This window comes from Cricetulus griseus, chromosome 3, assembly GCF_003668045.3.
Source record: "Cricetulus griseus strain 17A/GY chromosome 3, alternate assembly CriGri-PICRH-1.0, whole genome shotgun sequence".
NCBI lineage: Eukaryota > Metazoa > Chordata > Mammalia > Rodentia > Cricetidae > Cricetulus > Cricetulus griseus.
This window is the reverse complement of record NC_048596.1, coordinates 155,278,821-155,293,401: the sequence shown is the minus strand read 5'-3', so window position 1 is coordinate 155,293,401 and position 14,581 is coordinate 155,278,821. Positions and strand designations below refer to the sequence as shown.

The window sequence follows — 14,581 nt, the reverse complement described above, 5'->3', positions numbered from 1 at the left end:
CCTTTAGTTTGTGAAGACCAGAATGGAACTGGAGGACACTGTATTAGGTGAAGCAGCCCAAATACAGAAGGACAAACACTCCATGATTTCACTGATATGGAATCTTAAAACATTGGTCGTCTAGAACTCAACAGTAGAATAGTTGTTAGCAGAGACTTGGGAGAGAGAACAAGTCCTAAGTACAGTGCTTCGTTGAAGGGAATCAGTGAAGAGCACTTGATGCTGTGAAAACCAGACAGAGAGAGACAATCCTTCTCTGTGTTTATGAGTAGGTGTCCCTGTTCCCGAATGAGTGTTTGTTGGTAAGTAATGTTGACTTTTCCCCTTTGTATGTAGGCATTTGTATGATTCCTGGTAGGATGTGCCTATGGGCCCAGAATGCTAAGTCAGATGAAACCGGTTTAGTGGGAATGGTGTTTTCCAACAGGACATACTGTAACTGGATCTTTTCTAGCCTTGGCCCAACTGGTAAAGTGTTAAGCATGGTGGGGAATGACTGAGCGTGTATAGTTTAAACTGGACATAGCCTCAGAGTGAGTCCGACAGGCATGAGCAAATGCCCTTAACGTTGGTATGCTTGGGGTTCATCTTTAACTTCTGGTGGCAAAGACACTTTCATTTTCTTCCTCCTCTCGGTTCTCTGTAGCAGGACTGGGCTCCTTCGAAGTCATTAAGTTGAGTAAGTTGCAGGCTGGTAGAGGAGCCTCTGGAAGTCAGGGGACTTCCTGTCACCAAGGGCAGGTGGGTGCTCAAATACATAGAAGTGAAGTACTGTGCTTGTATCACAAGCTAATAAAGACCATTCCAGACACATGGGTGACAGGAATCTCTGCAGAGTGAGTCATCCCTCATGCTGTCCATTGAGTTTTCTTAGCTGCACTCTCATAGCACTTACATGCAGCTCATTCTGCCCATATTTACTGCACATGTGGAGGGCAGTGATGAAAAGCAAGCCCTGTTCCCATCCATTCATCTATGAGAAGATAGCCCCAGGGAAGAGGCAGGGGAGCCCTTGGAAGAAGCAGTCTTGTGCAATCTGGCTCTTTAAGGTGCTTTTCCAACATTAGCAGGTGTTCCCTGAATCCACAGGACATCCCTTCCATGGAAGCAAGAGTACTGTGTGGCTTGTTCACCTATAGCAGGCCTTGTAGACGCTCAGTATTTATTGGACAAATAAGTGATCTAGGGAGTTGACAGATATGAAAGCATCCAAGCAGGACAAAGGGGGATTGAAGATGAACTGCTTCATTTCTGCTCACTAAGAATCTCCCTAGGGAACAAGGAGCAGGAGCACACTGGTAGACATGTTCTGGGGAGAAGGCCTGTGTGGCAGAGGGCTTCCATCCAGGTCCCTGTGAGCTAAATTGAAGCAAAGAGCATTCTCCCACGGAGGAGTATCCCACAGAAAGGAAGTGAAACTTTCAAAGGGGAAGAAGTCAATCTTGATTTTCCTGGGCCTAATGAACATTAACCATGACATGCAACAGGAGAGGCATCCGAAGACTCATTCCAGACTATGTTGCTCTCCTGTTGTGGGTTAGCCAGTGCTGACTAACGTTATAATTCTAGGGCCAGGGCCTGCACTGCTAGAGACCCTTGCATTAGTCTACCTGCAACTTGAAAGAGTGGGCAGGCTCTAGGTAAAGAAAGTCGCTGACTGTCAGTGCTTCTGACCCAGGATTCCTGCACCGGAAGTGCACTGGCATTTTTATTTCACCAAAGAGAGTAACTGAAAGAGGCAGGGTTGCCCACACATATTGAGAAGGAAGAATACTTATCAGGGATGGAAAGGAGGGCTCATGCTATAACACATCTTTGGAGGCCAGAGATCAACTTTTAGGAGTCAATTCTCTCCTTCCACTCCATGGGTCTGCCTGACAAGCAAACACTGGTCATTAGATATAGAAGCAAGTGCCTCTACCTGCCGAGTCATTTTGCCTGCCTGAAGGAATGGTTTGTATTTGATTAAAAAGAAAAAAAAAAAGATTGTTGTACTGTGGGAAAGACATATCGGTGGGAGTTTTCTGGGACTCTTTACCACATTTTTTTTCTTATTTTGACATTCATCATCACATAATAAGCCTAAATAAATAAGTAGCAAGAAATGGTTCTTGCTATTTGTTATGTGGGAAGAATTTTGAAAGAGTGGAATTTTGAAAAGTCACAGGGTTTCTCTTTTCTAAAACATTTATAATTTGAGATGGTGCATACCTGTATTCCATACTTTGGAACCCAAGGCAGGAGGGTCATAAGTTTGATGTCAGCTTGAGCTGCATAGGAGACCATATTTAAAAGACAAAAGCATTTATATCTAATTCAGAAAACAAACAAACAAACCCCAAAACCAAAACCAAAACCAACTGGAGGCCTTTAAGTGGGGATTTCAAAACACAGGCATTTGGGAAACAAAAAAAGACACCCTGAAAAAAATCTTGCACTCATGTTTTGAATGCATTGCTGTCCTCATAGAGAGGAGACGGCACATGCAAAGGCAATTCAAAACAATGGCAAGGGGTGTCTGGGAATGTGCTTAATTTGACTCTGGCTCCCAGGGTTACCCACTATATGAATTGTCCTGTGTGTATGACAACTCCTGGTGAGCTGCTGGGAGGTAACAATGCGTCCAAACACCATGCACAGTTAGAAACTAGTTGTTCTAGTTTTCTTTCTGCAGCTGTGATGAGACACTCTGACCAAAGCAAGTTAGCAGAGGAAAGGGCTTACTTTAGCGTACAGGTCACAGTCCATCACTGCAGAAATTCAAGGAGGAAGCTAAACCAGAAACCATGGAGGAATAGTGCCGGCTGGTCCCTTGCCCACTGGCTAATATTAGCTTTCTAAAGTGGCTTAAGCCCAGGAAATGATGCTGTCTACAGTGGGCTTGGCCCTCCTACATTAAACAGAGATCAAGAAACCCTCCACAGACATGACCACAGACCAAGTAGATCTAGACAATCCCTCAACTGAGACTTCCTTCTTCGATGACTCTAGACTGTGTCAAGTTGACAGTTAAAGACAGTGCTCAATATTTATGAATGAGTCAAGGTATCCCTTGTTGATTTAAATTCAAATAAATTCAGATGAGTAGGACTCAAGTTTTTGTTGCAAACTATGTTACCTATTGTTAGTGTAATGTGTGTGTCATATATAGATATCACAATACACAGCGTATATAGAATATATATCATAATTTGATTGACTTTATTCTACTTGACTACATTTCCTCAATGTTAACCATGCTGTTATGTGAAGAAACAGTCTCCCTTCCAGTGTATTTCTTTGGCACAGTGCTTATCAGACATCTGAATAGTCTTCACCAATAAGGAAATCCATATAAATTGTAAACATCATTACTTGCTAAGTTTTGTCTCTACTTTTGCAGTCATGACAACCCAGGCCAGCATATGTAAATCTAACTCTTAGAAGCTTGTGACATGGGGCTATTAATTCTTCCACAGATGAAGCAAAGAGTACAAGTTTGTGGATGAAACTCCCATGGCTCATTTGGCTCCAGAGTCCTGGAAATGTCCCAATGGTGGTTTGTAACAATGTTAAAATAATTAGTTTTGTCTTATATTTTATTACATTTTAAAATTCAAAATGTCAAGTATTATTAATGACATGGCTATGGAAAATAGCCCTTCTTTCTTTAGCCTTCCTTCCTTCCTTCTTTCCTTCCTTCCTTCCTTCCTTCCTTCCTCCCTTCTTTCTGTCCTTTTCAGTTCTCTTTGTCATTAGATTATATCCTACAAAAGATTTAAATCAGGTGACTCTATCTTTTTTTCTTTTCTTTTTAGACATGGTCTCATAGCCTTGTCTGTCTTGGAACTTTATGTAGGTTGGCCTCAAACTAACAGAAATCTGCCATTCTCTGCCTACCAAGTGGAAGGACTAAAAGTATGTGCCTTCATGCCTAGAAAGGTGACTGTATTTTCATAAGATACTTAAAATAATTCCCCTCTGTGTCACGGACTGTATTTTGAGGTTGATTTGTTTAATTGTATTGTTTTTACTTTTTCAGAATAATACTTTTGCTTTATAATTATGTAAAATATGACTGTGGTTCAATGTTATATCCACAGAACATATTATAGTCAGATAAGTCCAGTTTCCATTCTATTCCATTCCTTTTCAAATTTATTCAACTTTCAAATATGTTTTGGTTTATTCTTTCACTACCCTTTTAATTGGGAGCATACGTTTATATCCTCACAGGCCACAAGCTTTTAAAATCTTTTATTATGAAAACCTTGCTAATAATAATATCATGTGTGGAAATTAACAGTTAGGGCTAGCATTTGGAATGGAAGCTGTGAACCCTCACATTAAACTTTGCATTGTCAACCTTGAAAGTAAAGAGGGGCCATTGTGGGGGTTAGAAGGGCAATAGGGGGCCACTACGGGGTCAGGGGTAAAAGGGGGAACATTGTGGGGGCTTGGGGGCAATGGGGGATGTCATTGCAGGAGGCTGGGGGCAATAGAGAGCCACTGTGGAGCCTAGGGGCCAAAAAAGGGCTAGTGGGCAAAAGAGGATCATTGCAGGGGTTTGGGACAACGGGGTGACCATTGTGATGGTTAGGGGACAATAGAGGGTAGCAGGGCACAGGTAACCTGAAGTGGAAATTGAGAACAACAGAGTAGAGCTCTAATTAGGGATGGAGTAGGGATGGGGTAAAATAACAGTAAGGATGTCTGAAAAAGCCATGCGGAATCAAACTATTATTTACCTAAAATCAGTATTAACTATACTACCTGTAAATCAGTGTATAGATATACATGTATAGTTTAAGCGAAATTTCCCTATCTGTGCTGAAAACGCTTCCACCAAGAGCCAAGACCATGTGTTGCCTTTCAAATTTTTGGTCAGGATTGTCCAACAGACTCCCCAAAACATGGTAGACTATTGCTATGGCCCTTGGTGGAAGGCGAGTCCCCATGCTGAAGACACCATGCACTTCAGATGTGCCCATCCGAGCTGGAACTGACCTGAATGCCTCTTCCCTGAAGGATAACTTTCATGGTACCAGAGAGCAAAAACAAAACAACAACAGCAACAGCAGCAGCAAGCCATCACCTTTTTCTTATTGCCAAGATGAAATAATAACACTTCACACACTTCATGGCTTTTCTTCATACAGATTTTTTTTTTTTTTTTTTTTTTTTTTTTTTTTTTTTGTGACAGGGTCTCACTATGTAGCACTGTTTAGCCTGGAACTTCATATATAGACCATGCTGGCCTGGAACTCATTTGCCTACCTCTGCCTCCTAAGTGTTAGGGTAAAGTCATGCACCACCATGCCCAGTGCACAGTACAAGAATAATTTTGAAAGCAGGAATTATTTGAAAGCATGAAGTATGCTTGAGTCAGATTATCTCTACACTTAGAAAAGTGGATTGTCTTTGTAACAGCTGGAATATGAAATCAGAGGCTGTTTTGGGATTTAAAACTAAAACCTTTTGCCAGATTTGCAATTCTGGCACTAGGGAATTGTACAGAGATCCACAAGGATAACCCCAACTAGGAACCTAAGCAATAGTGGAGAGGCTACCTTAAATGCCCTTCCCCTATAATGAGAATGATGACTACCCTAAATGCCATCTTAGAGCCTTCATCCAGTAGCTGATGGAAGCAGAAGCAGAAATTCACAGCTAAGCACTGAGCACATCTCCTGGAATCCAGTTTCAGAGAAAGAGGAATGACCAATAAAGGGGTCAAGACCACGCTGGGAAAACCTGAAGAAACAGCTGACCTGAGAAAGTGGGAACTCATGGACCCCAGTCTGACAGCTGGGGAACAAATATAGGACTAAGCCAGGCCCCCTCAACAGCCTTCATCCAGTAGCTGATGGAAGCTAAAACAGGCACCCACAGCTAAGCACTGAGCCATACTCACGGAATCCATGTGTAGAGAGGGAGGAGGGATGAGCAAAGGGGTCAAGACCTTACTGGAGAAACCTACAGAACCAGCTGACCTGACCTAATGAGAGCACATGGACCCCAGTCATAAAGCTGGGGAACCAGCTTTGGACTGAACCAAACCCTCTGAATGTGGGTACCAGTTAGGAGGCTTGGGCAGGCTATGGGACCTCATCCCTAGAGCACAAATGGACATTGGGAGCCCATTCCCTATGTTGGGATATTATTGCAGCCCAGATACATGGAGGAGGGCCTAGGCCCTCCCCAAAATGATACGACAGACTTTGATGATCTCCCATGGAAGGCCTCACCGTCCTTGGGGAGTGGGTGAGGGGTGGGTTGTGGGGGTTGGTAGGGGGCATGGGAGAATGGGAGGGAGAGGGAACAGGGTGGGGGATTGATATGCAAAATGATTGTTTCTTTTTAAATGACTTGAACAGAAATGCTGACTTATGGCACTTCTGACCAACTGGCAAAGAACACTGCACACTCCCTAAGGGAAGAATAGGAACCAATATAAATGGATGAGCCCAGGACCACTATGTTAGGAAAAGGTAGGGGATTAGTTCGGTGAGCACTTAAAAATTCACCTGCTTAATCATTAATAAAATTGACTCATGAGTCAGAAATAGCTGATGAAGGTAAGGAGGGGAGAAAGGCCTCTTGTAGCAGGAAGTCCTGGTTGCTTGCCGATTCTGGTGTTCTGGTAAATGTTTAACAACTGGCTTTCTAAAGAGAAAGGGAAGGACCTTAGTTCATGGTGTCTGTCCAGTTTTGTTGTAGTTGCTGCAGATACTCTCACCCCGAGTAACTTCCACACTCGTGTATTAAATAAGTTTGAAAAATACTTGAGAACTGTGCCTGGGGAGATGCATTGATGGGTAAGGGTGCTTGCTGCACAAGAGGATGCAAGTTTGAATTCTGGCACCCATTTAAAGCACAGCATGGCTGCACATGCAGGTGACCATAGCACTAGGGGTGGAGTGCAGAGCCAGGTGGGTCCCAAGAGCTGGCTGGGCAGCCAACATAGCAGAAATGATGCCTTTCCGGTTCTATGAAAAAAAGAAAAACTGTCTCAAAACACAAGGCCGAGAGCGAGAAAGACATCTAGTAGTGACTTTCCCGGAAGCACATTTGAACACACACATGTGCACACATCACACATACACCACCCTTCCACATATATCCATCCTTCAGGGCTTATGAGCCAGTACAAGCCATCTGAGCTTGCTGCCTTTACCTTCTCCCACATAGGGACGACGTATCCAGATTAAGAAGGACATTCTCTAGCCTTGCTTGTCATGGGAAAGACCGCAGCAGAGCTATCAGCAGCAGAGGTTGTAGGGATGGTGACGGCTGGTCACCAACAGTACTGGTTAGCAGTGTCTCCCTTAGCGGTGCTTCAGGCTCAAACCATCTCTTCTACAGAGGCTACAACAGCTCTTTTGTAACTAGCCGTGAAGGAAAGGCAAAGAAAATGTGAGAGAACTTAGTTTTAAGGCCCTTGAATTGTCCCTCAGCCCCTTGAATCCTCCCTGGGGTCTTTTAAGCCATGACTTATTTAGGTTTTGTGTTAAAAGCAGGCAAAAGTCATTCCTCTGGTGTGTCAATGGACACAGACCTTTCAAAAGGAGATTGCTACTGGAAGCAAAACTACTGAAAATTTAAAAAAAAATCATAGTCACTTTCACTTTTCATTGTTCCTTTGATGTGAGTTTGCTTAAAGCTCTTGGCTTGGAGACAGAAACTGTTCTTGAACAGTACCGTGAATATTTAGCAAAAAGAATGTAGCCTGCCTGCAATGCATCTGCTACAGGTTGAGTACCAGAGAGACATCAACACGCTTGTGTGACCAACAGCTAGTCACTTAGCAGTTGGCACCTTTTCCTCACCTGCAAAACAGGAATAATGCCATCCACACTAAAAAAGATTTATTTTTATTGTTAATTATGTGTATTAGGTGGAAGGGTGTGTACACTTGCATATAGGTGCCTGTGGAGGCCAGAAGAGGGCATCAGATCCCCTGGAGCTGGATTTATAGGAAGACACAAACTACCCAATGTGGGTGCTGGGAGCCAAACACAGGTCCTCTGTAAGAGTAGTGTGTGCTCTTAACTGCCGAGCCAACTTTCCAGCTCCTTGCTGTGTTGTTTCAAGGGCCTAAGGAATTAATAAGTGTGTAAAGGGCTCTGAACAATGGCAGGCAACCAGCAAACAAAGGATGATCTTCATCATCATCCTCACAAACCCTAATCAAATGGTGTCATCTAAAGATGATGAGGATGGCTTAAACTTCATGGGAGATGCTTAGAGATAGAGAACATGCCTTTAAGGTTTCAGTCCTGTGCCCCGTGCTTAGAAAGCTTTATCTAGTGTGAGTCTCAAGCACCACTTTCTCAAATGCTCTCCAGTTTTGGGAACACCCCTCAACTCTAGAAACTCACGAACCCCACTGGACACTGACAATCCACTCCTACCATCTCCCCATCTTCTCATGATCTCACCTTTGTCCTCACCACCCAGTTCCTTGTGGTCACTCCCTTGTCTGTGCCTTCTAGCGTCTGGCTCTTTAATTCCCCCCATCACACTCACTTGCAAAGCCCCAGCTTTAGTGAAAAAGCCCAGCTCAGCCTCCTTTGGTCAACTGAACCTGGCTGACAAGGTTTGCTTCAAAGTTATGATTGCTGACCTCAAATGGGTACTTAGCAGTGTGTTGGCACCGCCACCGCACTTCTGTACTTTGTATGCCTGCTGACTCTCAGAGGATGACTATTCTACCCTCTAGTCTCCTGGCCACCCTCTCCCATTCTCAGGAAGCAGTCCTGGGACAGTTCACTGAGAGTAGAAGGCAGCAAGAAATGACCTGTCTGGGGCTCACAGTCCTGCAGCTACCAGCCTGAGTGCACTGGAGCCTCCTGCCTTCCCTCCTGGCTTTTATTTCTCCCTGCACCACTGCTCTGGCTTCTCATCTTCCAAGAGTCCCTTGCTCTTTCTTCAGCTGGGAGGGTTGGAAACTGTATTAGTCAAGGTTTTCCAGAAGACAGGAATAGGATGAATACACATTATGAAAGGAATGCATTAGATTGGCTTACATGAAGGGCTTGGGTAATACAATCGTGGGCATCAGCACAATAGAGTCCAGTAGCTGCTGGTTCATAAGGCTGGATGCCTCAGCAGTCTTAGTCTGCTGCTGAAGACCTGGAGGAGTGCTTGTTTTCAGTCCACATTGGAAGGCCAAAGAAGCTAGATTCTAATGGCACTGAGTAATGGAAGCAGGCAAAACAAGCAAACAAAACCATAAGCCCAAACCACCTCTGTGTCTGGTTGTAAAGGAAGGATGACATGTCAGAGTGATGACTGCTGAGAAAGAGAACTTATGAGGGTGGAGTTGAGAAGCAGCAGGGGTTCAGGCACTGACCTGGGGAGGCCTCATGAGACATACTTGGTGTGGGTGAAGAAGACACATGGGTGGGAAAAGCTTCCCGGACATCTCTGGGAAGGGCTTTCTCAGGAGGCAAGGGCAAAGCACTAGAACTTGGTGGCTAGGGTGACTTGAGGAAGAGAACAAGAGATAAAAACCAGGTTGGAGTGGGAAGGATGGTAGAGGAGGTAGATCATACATGGCCTTTATGCATGGTATGAATGTTTATTCTGAGTGAAATAAGAATCCAAGTTTTTTTTTTTTAATTAATGAAATGACTTTAGTAGTGAGGTTAGTCAGAATTTACAATGTCTCAAAAATGTTCTTTGTGAAAGAGTATCCAAATTTTTATTACCACTTAAAGAAATAACTTGTACAGGGTCAAATAAAAATTTATAGTGTGTATAATGTTAATAATTATCATTCAGGGATACCAGGACTACACTCAGAAAGGCCATCTGTAGTTTTATTTATTCTTATGATATGTGTATGGGTGTTTTGCTGCCATGTGTATCTGTGTATCATGTGCATGTCTGGTATACTTGGAGGCCAGGAAAGGGTAGTGGAACTGGAGTTACAGTTTTGAGCTGCCACATGGGCACTGGGAATTGAATCCAGGTCCTCTGGAAGAGCAGCCAGAGCTCTTAACTGCTGAGCCATCTCTTCAGCCCTCCCTTCAGGGTGTAATCAAGAACCATGCACTGCCCCCCCCTTTTAACAGCTTTATCAGGATAAAATTCACAATCATATAACACAGTCTTTCAAAATATAAAATTCTATGGCTTTTACTATATCTGTACAGTTGCATAACCATCAGATTTCATTATTTTCTAATCCTTTTCCCATTCTGTAACCTTAGTGATCACCCCAGGTCTCACACCCAGTCCAAGGCAACTTTCTGTCCTTATGTATTTGCCTACTATGAACATCTCACATGAATGAAGTAAATAAAATATGGTCTTTCTTCATTTGGCAGAATGCCTTGTTGTTTGGTTGCTTTTATTTTGTTTTTGAGACCAGTCTCATGGGGGCCAAAGTGGCTTTGAAGTTATTATACAGCCAAGGATGACTTTGAACTGTAGATCTTCTTGTGAGGTACCAGGTAAGCACCATCACACCTCATTTATTTGGTGCTGAGGATGGAACCCAGGCTTTCATTTCATCTGGGAGAAAATGGCAGTACTCCACCCCTTTTCTGTGGCTGAGTGGTGCTCCTGTGTATGGATATACCTCATTCTTTTCATCAAAAGAGGTTCTGTGGAAGGTAGGGGAATGCCTCCCAGTAGCATTTAACCAGGCTCACTCCAGCTGTTGCATAAGGGACCAGAGAACAACCAACTCTGTCAAATGCTGCTTTTAAGGAAAATAAAATCCAAGAATTGACCAGTAAGTGCTCAAATAGTTTAATGAAGAAAGAAATTTAATTAGCAGAAATATTCTTATGTATAATTTATAAATGGCATTTTATGGGTTTATGGGATTTGTTGCATTTCCTTTGAATAATTAAATATGGAATACAGATATAATACTTAAATAATTAATAAGAATTTTAAGTGGAATGCTAGGCATGTAAAGGTACAGGAATAATTGGAGAGTATTGTTAATTTGTAGTGGCCTTTGGTACTTTCTTTATATTGCTGGTAATGTTTTTTTTCCCTTCTTTGGTTTGTGGGGCATTTACTCCTAGAATAGTTCTTCTCTGAACATAACTCAACATTATGATAATTGTCCAAGATTTCATGCCGGCTTCCAGAAACTGACCAAGAGAAAAGTTGATTGTTTCAAGAAGGAATTTTTGGTGTCTGAACAGATCAGGAAGATGTGAGCTCATTTGTGTTGTTGCTGTTTTGGGAAAGCAGGCCATCTAAAAGATTGCACCAAAAATCTGCAGCACTGAAAGGATGTTTCCCAGTTCAAGGCCAGCCTGGGCTATACAGCGAAACCCTGTCACAAAGCAAGCAAGCAAGCAAGCAAGCAAGCAAGCAAGCAAGCAAGCAAGCAAGCGAACAAAAGGACTGGAATGAAACTTCATTGCAAAGTGCTTGTCTAGCATGCATGCGGCCATGGGTCTGATTATAAGGCCATGGGCCTTATAACTAAAGGCGTGTGTGGTAGTGCAGTAGTAAGGACGAGGAGCATAAGTTCAAGGTCCCCCTTCTCCCTTACAAAGCGAGTTCGAGGTCATTCTGGGTTACGACAGACCTTGTATCAAACATACAAATGGCTTCTGTCATTTGACGCTGCAAGGGTACATACTAGAAGCAAATGCATCTACCTAGTGCGAGGTTGGTGTTAAGCCACAGCAGTGCTTAACACGTCACCCAGTTTGGGACATATGCCACTTGGAGGGCCTGTAAATCACTGGGATCAGTGATTGTAGGACCATTAAAAGGCGTTTGTGGGAATATTGAGTGGGCTCGGTGGTCGTGTTCGAGAACATTTCCGAAAATAAACACAGGCTTTGGAACTTGACTGGCAGCTAGGCAGGGACCGCAGAGTCTGAAGCAGGGACCGCGCGGGCCGGGAATTTGGAGAGGATCCCTAGGCGGCAGCGGGCGCGCGCGGTGCGCGTGTGAGCGAGGGCGAGCGGCGGGCGGGTAGTGAGCCGGGTATTGGCAGGCGGGCTGTGGAGGCTGGGCGGTTCCGACTGCCTGACGCCAGCGCGACCAGATCAATCCAGGCTCTGGGAGCGAGCGGCCGCAGCACGGCGAGGCCAAGGCCGAGGCTCGGGGACAGCGGCAGGGAGCGGAGCGGAGCGCGGGACCCGGCGCCCGGTCTCGTGCGTCCCCGCCGATGGGCGCGCCGCCGAGCCGGTAAAGCCGAGCGTACCGGGGCTGGCTGGAGAGGGACTTGTCGTGCGCCTCGCGGGGCGCACCGGGACAGGGACCAGCTCCAGGGGGATCCGGGAGGGCTCTGGGGGATGCGGGACCGGCTCCAGGGGCGATCCGGGGAGGATCCGGGACCCGCGCAGGGGGAATCTGGGGCGAGCCCCGGGTCGCGGTCCCCCTCCCCCCCATGATGGCGCCTTGCGGCCGCGAACCTGCCGCCGGACCTCCTCTCCTGTCTCTCCGCGTCTTTGTCGGGCGTGCCCCGCTCTCCGGGGACCCCGTTCCGCTTCGGGCCGCAGCCCCATTGTGCCCGCTCACCGGCCTGCAGTCCCTCGCCGGGACAGCGCTTCGCTTCGCGAGGGTCTCCCCGATGGGTGCGCTCACCCTTCGGGGTCCCCACGCAGCCTGTGGGGGGGGGCGAGGTTAAGGAAAGTTCGCAGCGCAGTTCCCTCTGATTTATTCAAAGGTCTGGCGGCCTCGCGTCTTTTTTTCCCCCCTCCCTCCTTCCGCCTACACCCCCTGCGTCGCCTAGTGTCGCCTCATTCCTTTCCCTTTACCGGATTCGATTGCTTCACTGCGCGTTCCGAGAGCCGGGAACAACTGTTCTCGTCCCGGCCGTCTTTGTTAGTGTTTCTGTCTCGAGGTGGGGGCGGTGGGCGTGCGAGCGCGGGCCTGTGCGGCCGCTCTGTGCACTGCCAGCGAAGGCTGCGGGGGACAGCGGCTCCCCGAGGTGCCTGCCCGGGGAGCCAGGAAGGACCGTCGCCGACCACATCTCCATACTGTGATAGTCGCGGATTTTGTTTATTCGGAGGCGCATGCAGTTTCCTAAATGCACGGTACTAGACAATCCAGCCAAGAGCTTTCCATCTGAAAACCCCAGCCTGGGCCACAGCCCTCTAAGAGAGCGTTGTGATAGAGTGCGTGTTGTCACCCCGGGCCTCCCTCTTCCCTCTCTCTTGGGTTCTTAGGTGACATCTGAAGTTTTCAGAGCATGGACCGAAAGGAGTTCCTTGGTTTGTGTAGTGCCTTCCTGTTGCTGGGGCGAAATCACAGCATGAGTGTTACAGCATCTCTCCCTGTCAGGGCCTGGGGTGGAAAACGTGCCCACACCTCAGCACAATGAGAAAACTGTTCCCTGACAGGTTCATTTTTCTTCTTGTTTATAATTACCACTTTAAGTTGTACCGGAAGCAGATGAGCTGTGCTGGAACCATTCACAGAGTTGAGGCAAAGGCGATGTTCACTCGCTCAATGTTTTCAGTTGGTGAAATATTTTTTTTTTTTTTTTTTTTTTTTGCACCAATGTCACTATGATGAAGGTACCAGGCCTAAGTACCTAAACTGACTTAACATGTTTGCCCTTTCGTTCCCTGCTTTCCTCATTTTCAGTTATATGACATTTCTTTGAAGGTGGCTTACCATATGTGTAATTCTGCAGTTTTTAGGAAGCTGTAAACCAGTCTTGAGATGTTTTTCTGGGGGTGGGACTCAGAGAGACTCTGGAGGAAGATCAGGTTTCTTCAGAGGCTGGGGATTTGTCCTTGATTTAGTTTTGACCCTGGCAGCTATAGGTAGTAACCAAAAACATTCTTCCTTTACAGTATCCTCTCTAGCTTTGTACCCGTGGGGAGAGGATGGCCTTTACATTTTGGAAGAATGACAGGGTTTTTTTTTTTGAATTAAAAATGCTAACCTCTTGTTCATCTTGGAATTTCAATTCTTTTTCCGGTAAGTTCATGTGAGCATTAAGAGAAAATAAATCTAGGTCCCCAGCTACACATACTAGGTAAAAACAAAATTTCAGTTTTTGATCTTGATTTCCATCGATACTGGCCTCAAGATAAAGTGCAATAATGTGGTGGATTGGAAGAAGAATAAAGCCTGATGTAATTAGATGAGCGTATTTAAGCTGCAGTAGCCTACATAATCAAGGCCAAGTTGTGTGTGTCTAAAAGATCTCATTTGTGTGGTCTTACAAGGCTAATGGAGGCATCGCTGAGACTTTATAAATAATGTAAGTTGTGTATAATGTAGTCTCCAGAGAGGCAGAGAGAGCGTCATTACCAGCCTTTTCAACCTGCCTGAGATCTTAAATTGATTTACAGCACTGAACTGGTGCAAAATGATACATCAGGATGACATGGGGTCAGCCTGTAAAAGTCTATGATGTCAGCCTGTTAGTTCAGTCATCATAATTAAACCATATTACAGGGGCAGCTAAGCAGGAGTCTGGCGTTATGCTTCAGATCCGAGTGGTACATGGACTTTGTTTATAATGGAAAGGGAAGATGGTGGAGGACCCTAGTATCTCTAAAAGCAGAAGCAGCGTTCTGAACTGTGATTTCTGAGGGAGAGAAGAGAAATCTGCAGTTGATGCTTTGGGTTCTGACTTGTATGTCAAGGCATGCTCATGTCA

General features: G+C 45.3%; 1 protein-coding gene across 1 annotated transcript in view; it reads left to right on the top strand.

Moving 5' to 3' along the window:
* The first annotated feature begins 12,017 nt into the window (after nt 1-12,017).
* Smad1 (SMAD family member 1) overlaps nt 12,018-14,581 on the top strand; it is a 64,579-nt gene continuing 62,015 nt past the window's right edge. The window contains exon 1 of the mRNA XM_027404890.2: nt 12,018-12,150. The gene's annotated coding sequence lies outside the window, so the exon portion shown is untranslated. The remainder of the gene's footprint in view (nt 12,151-14,581) is intronic.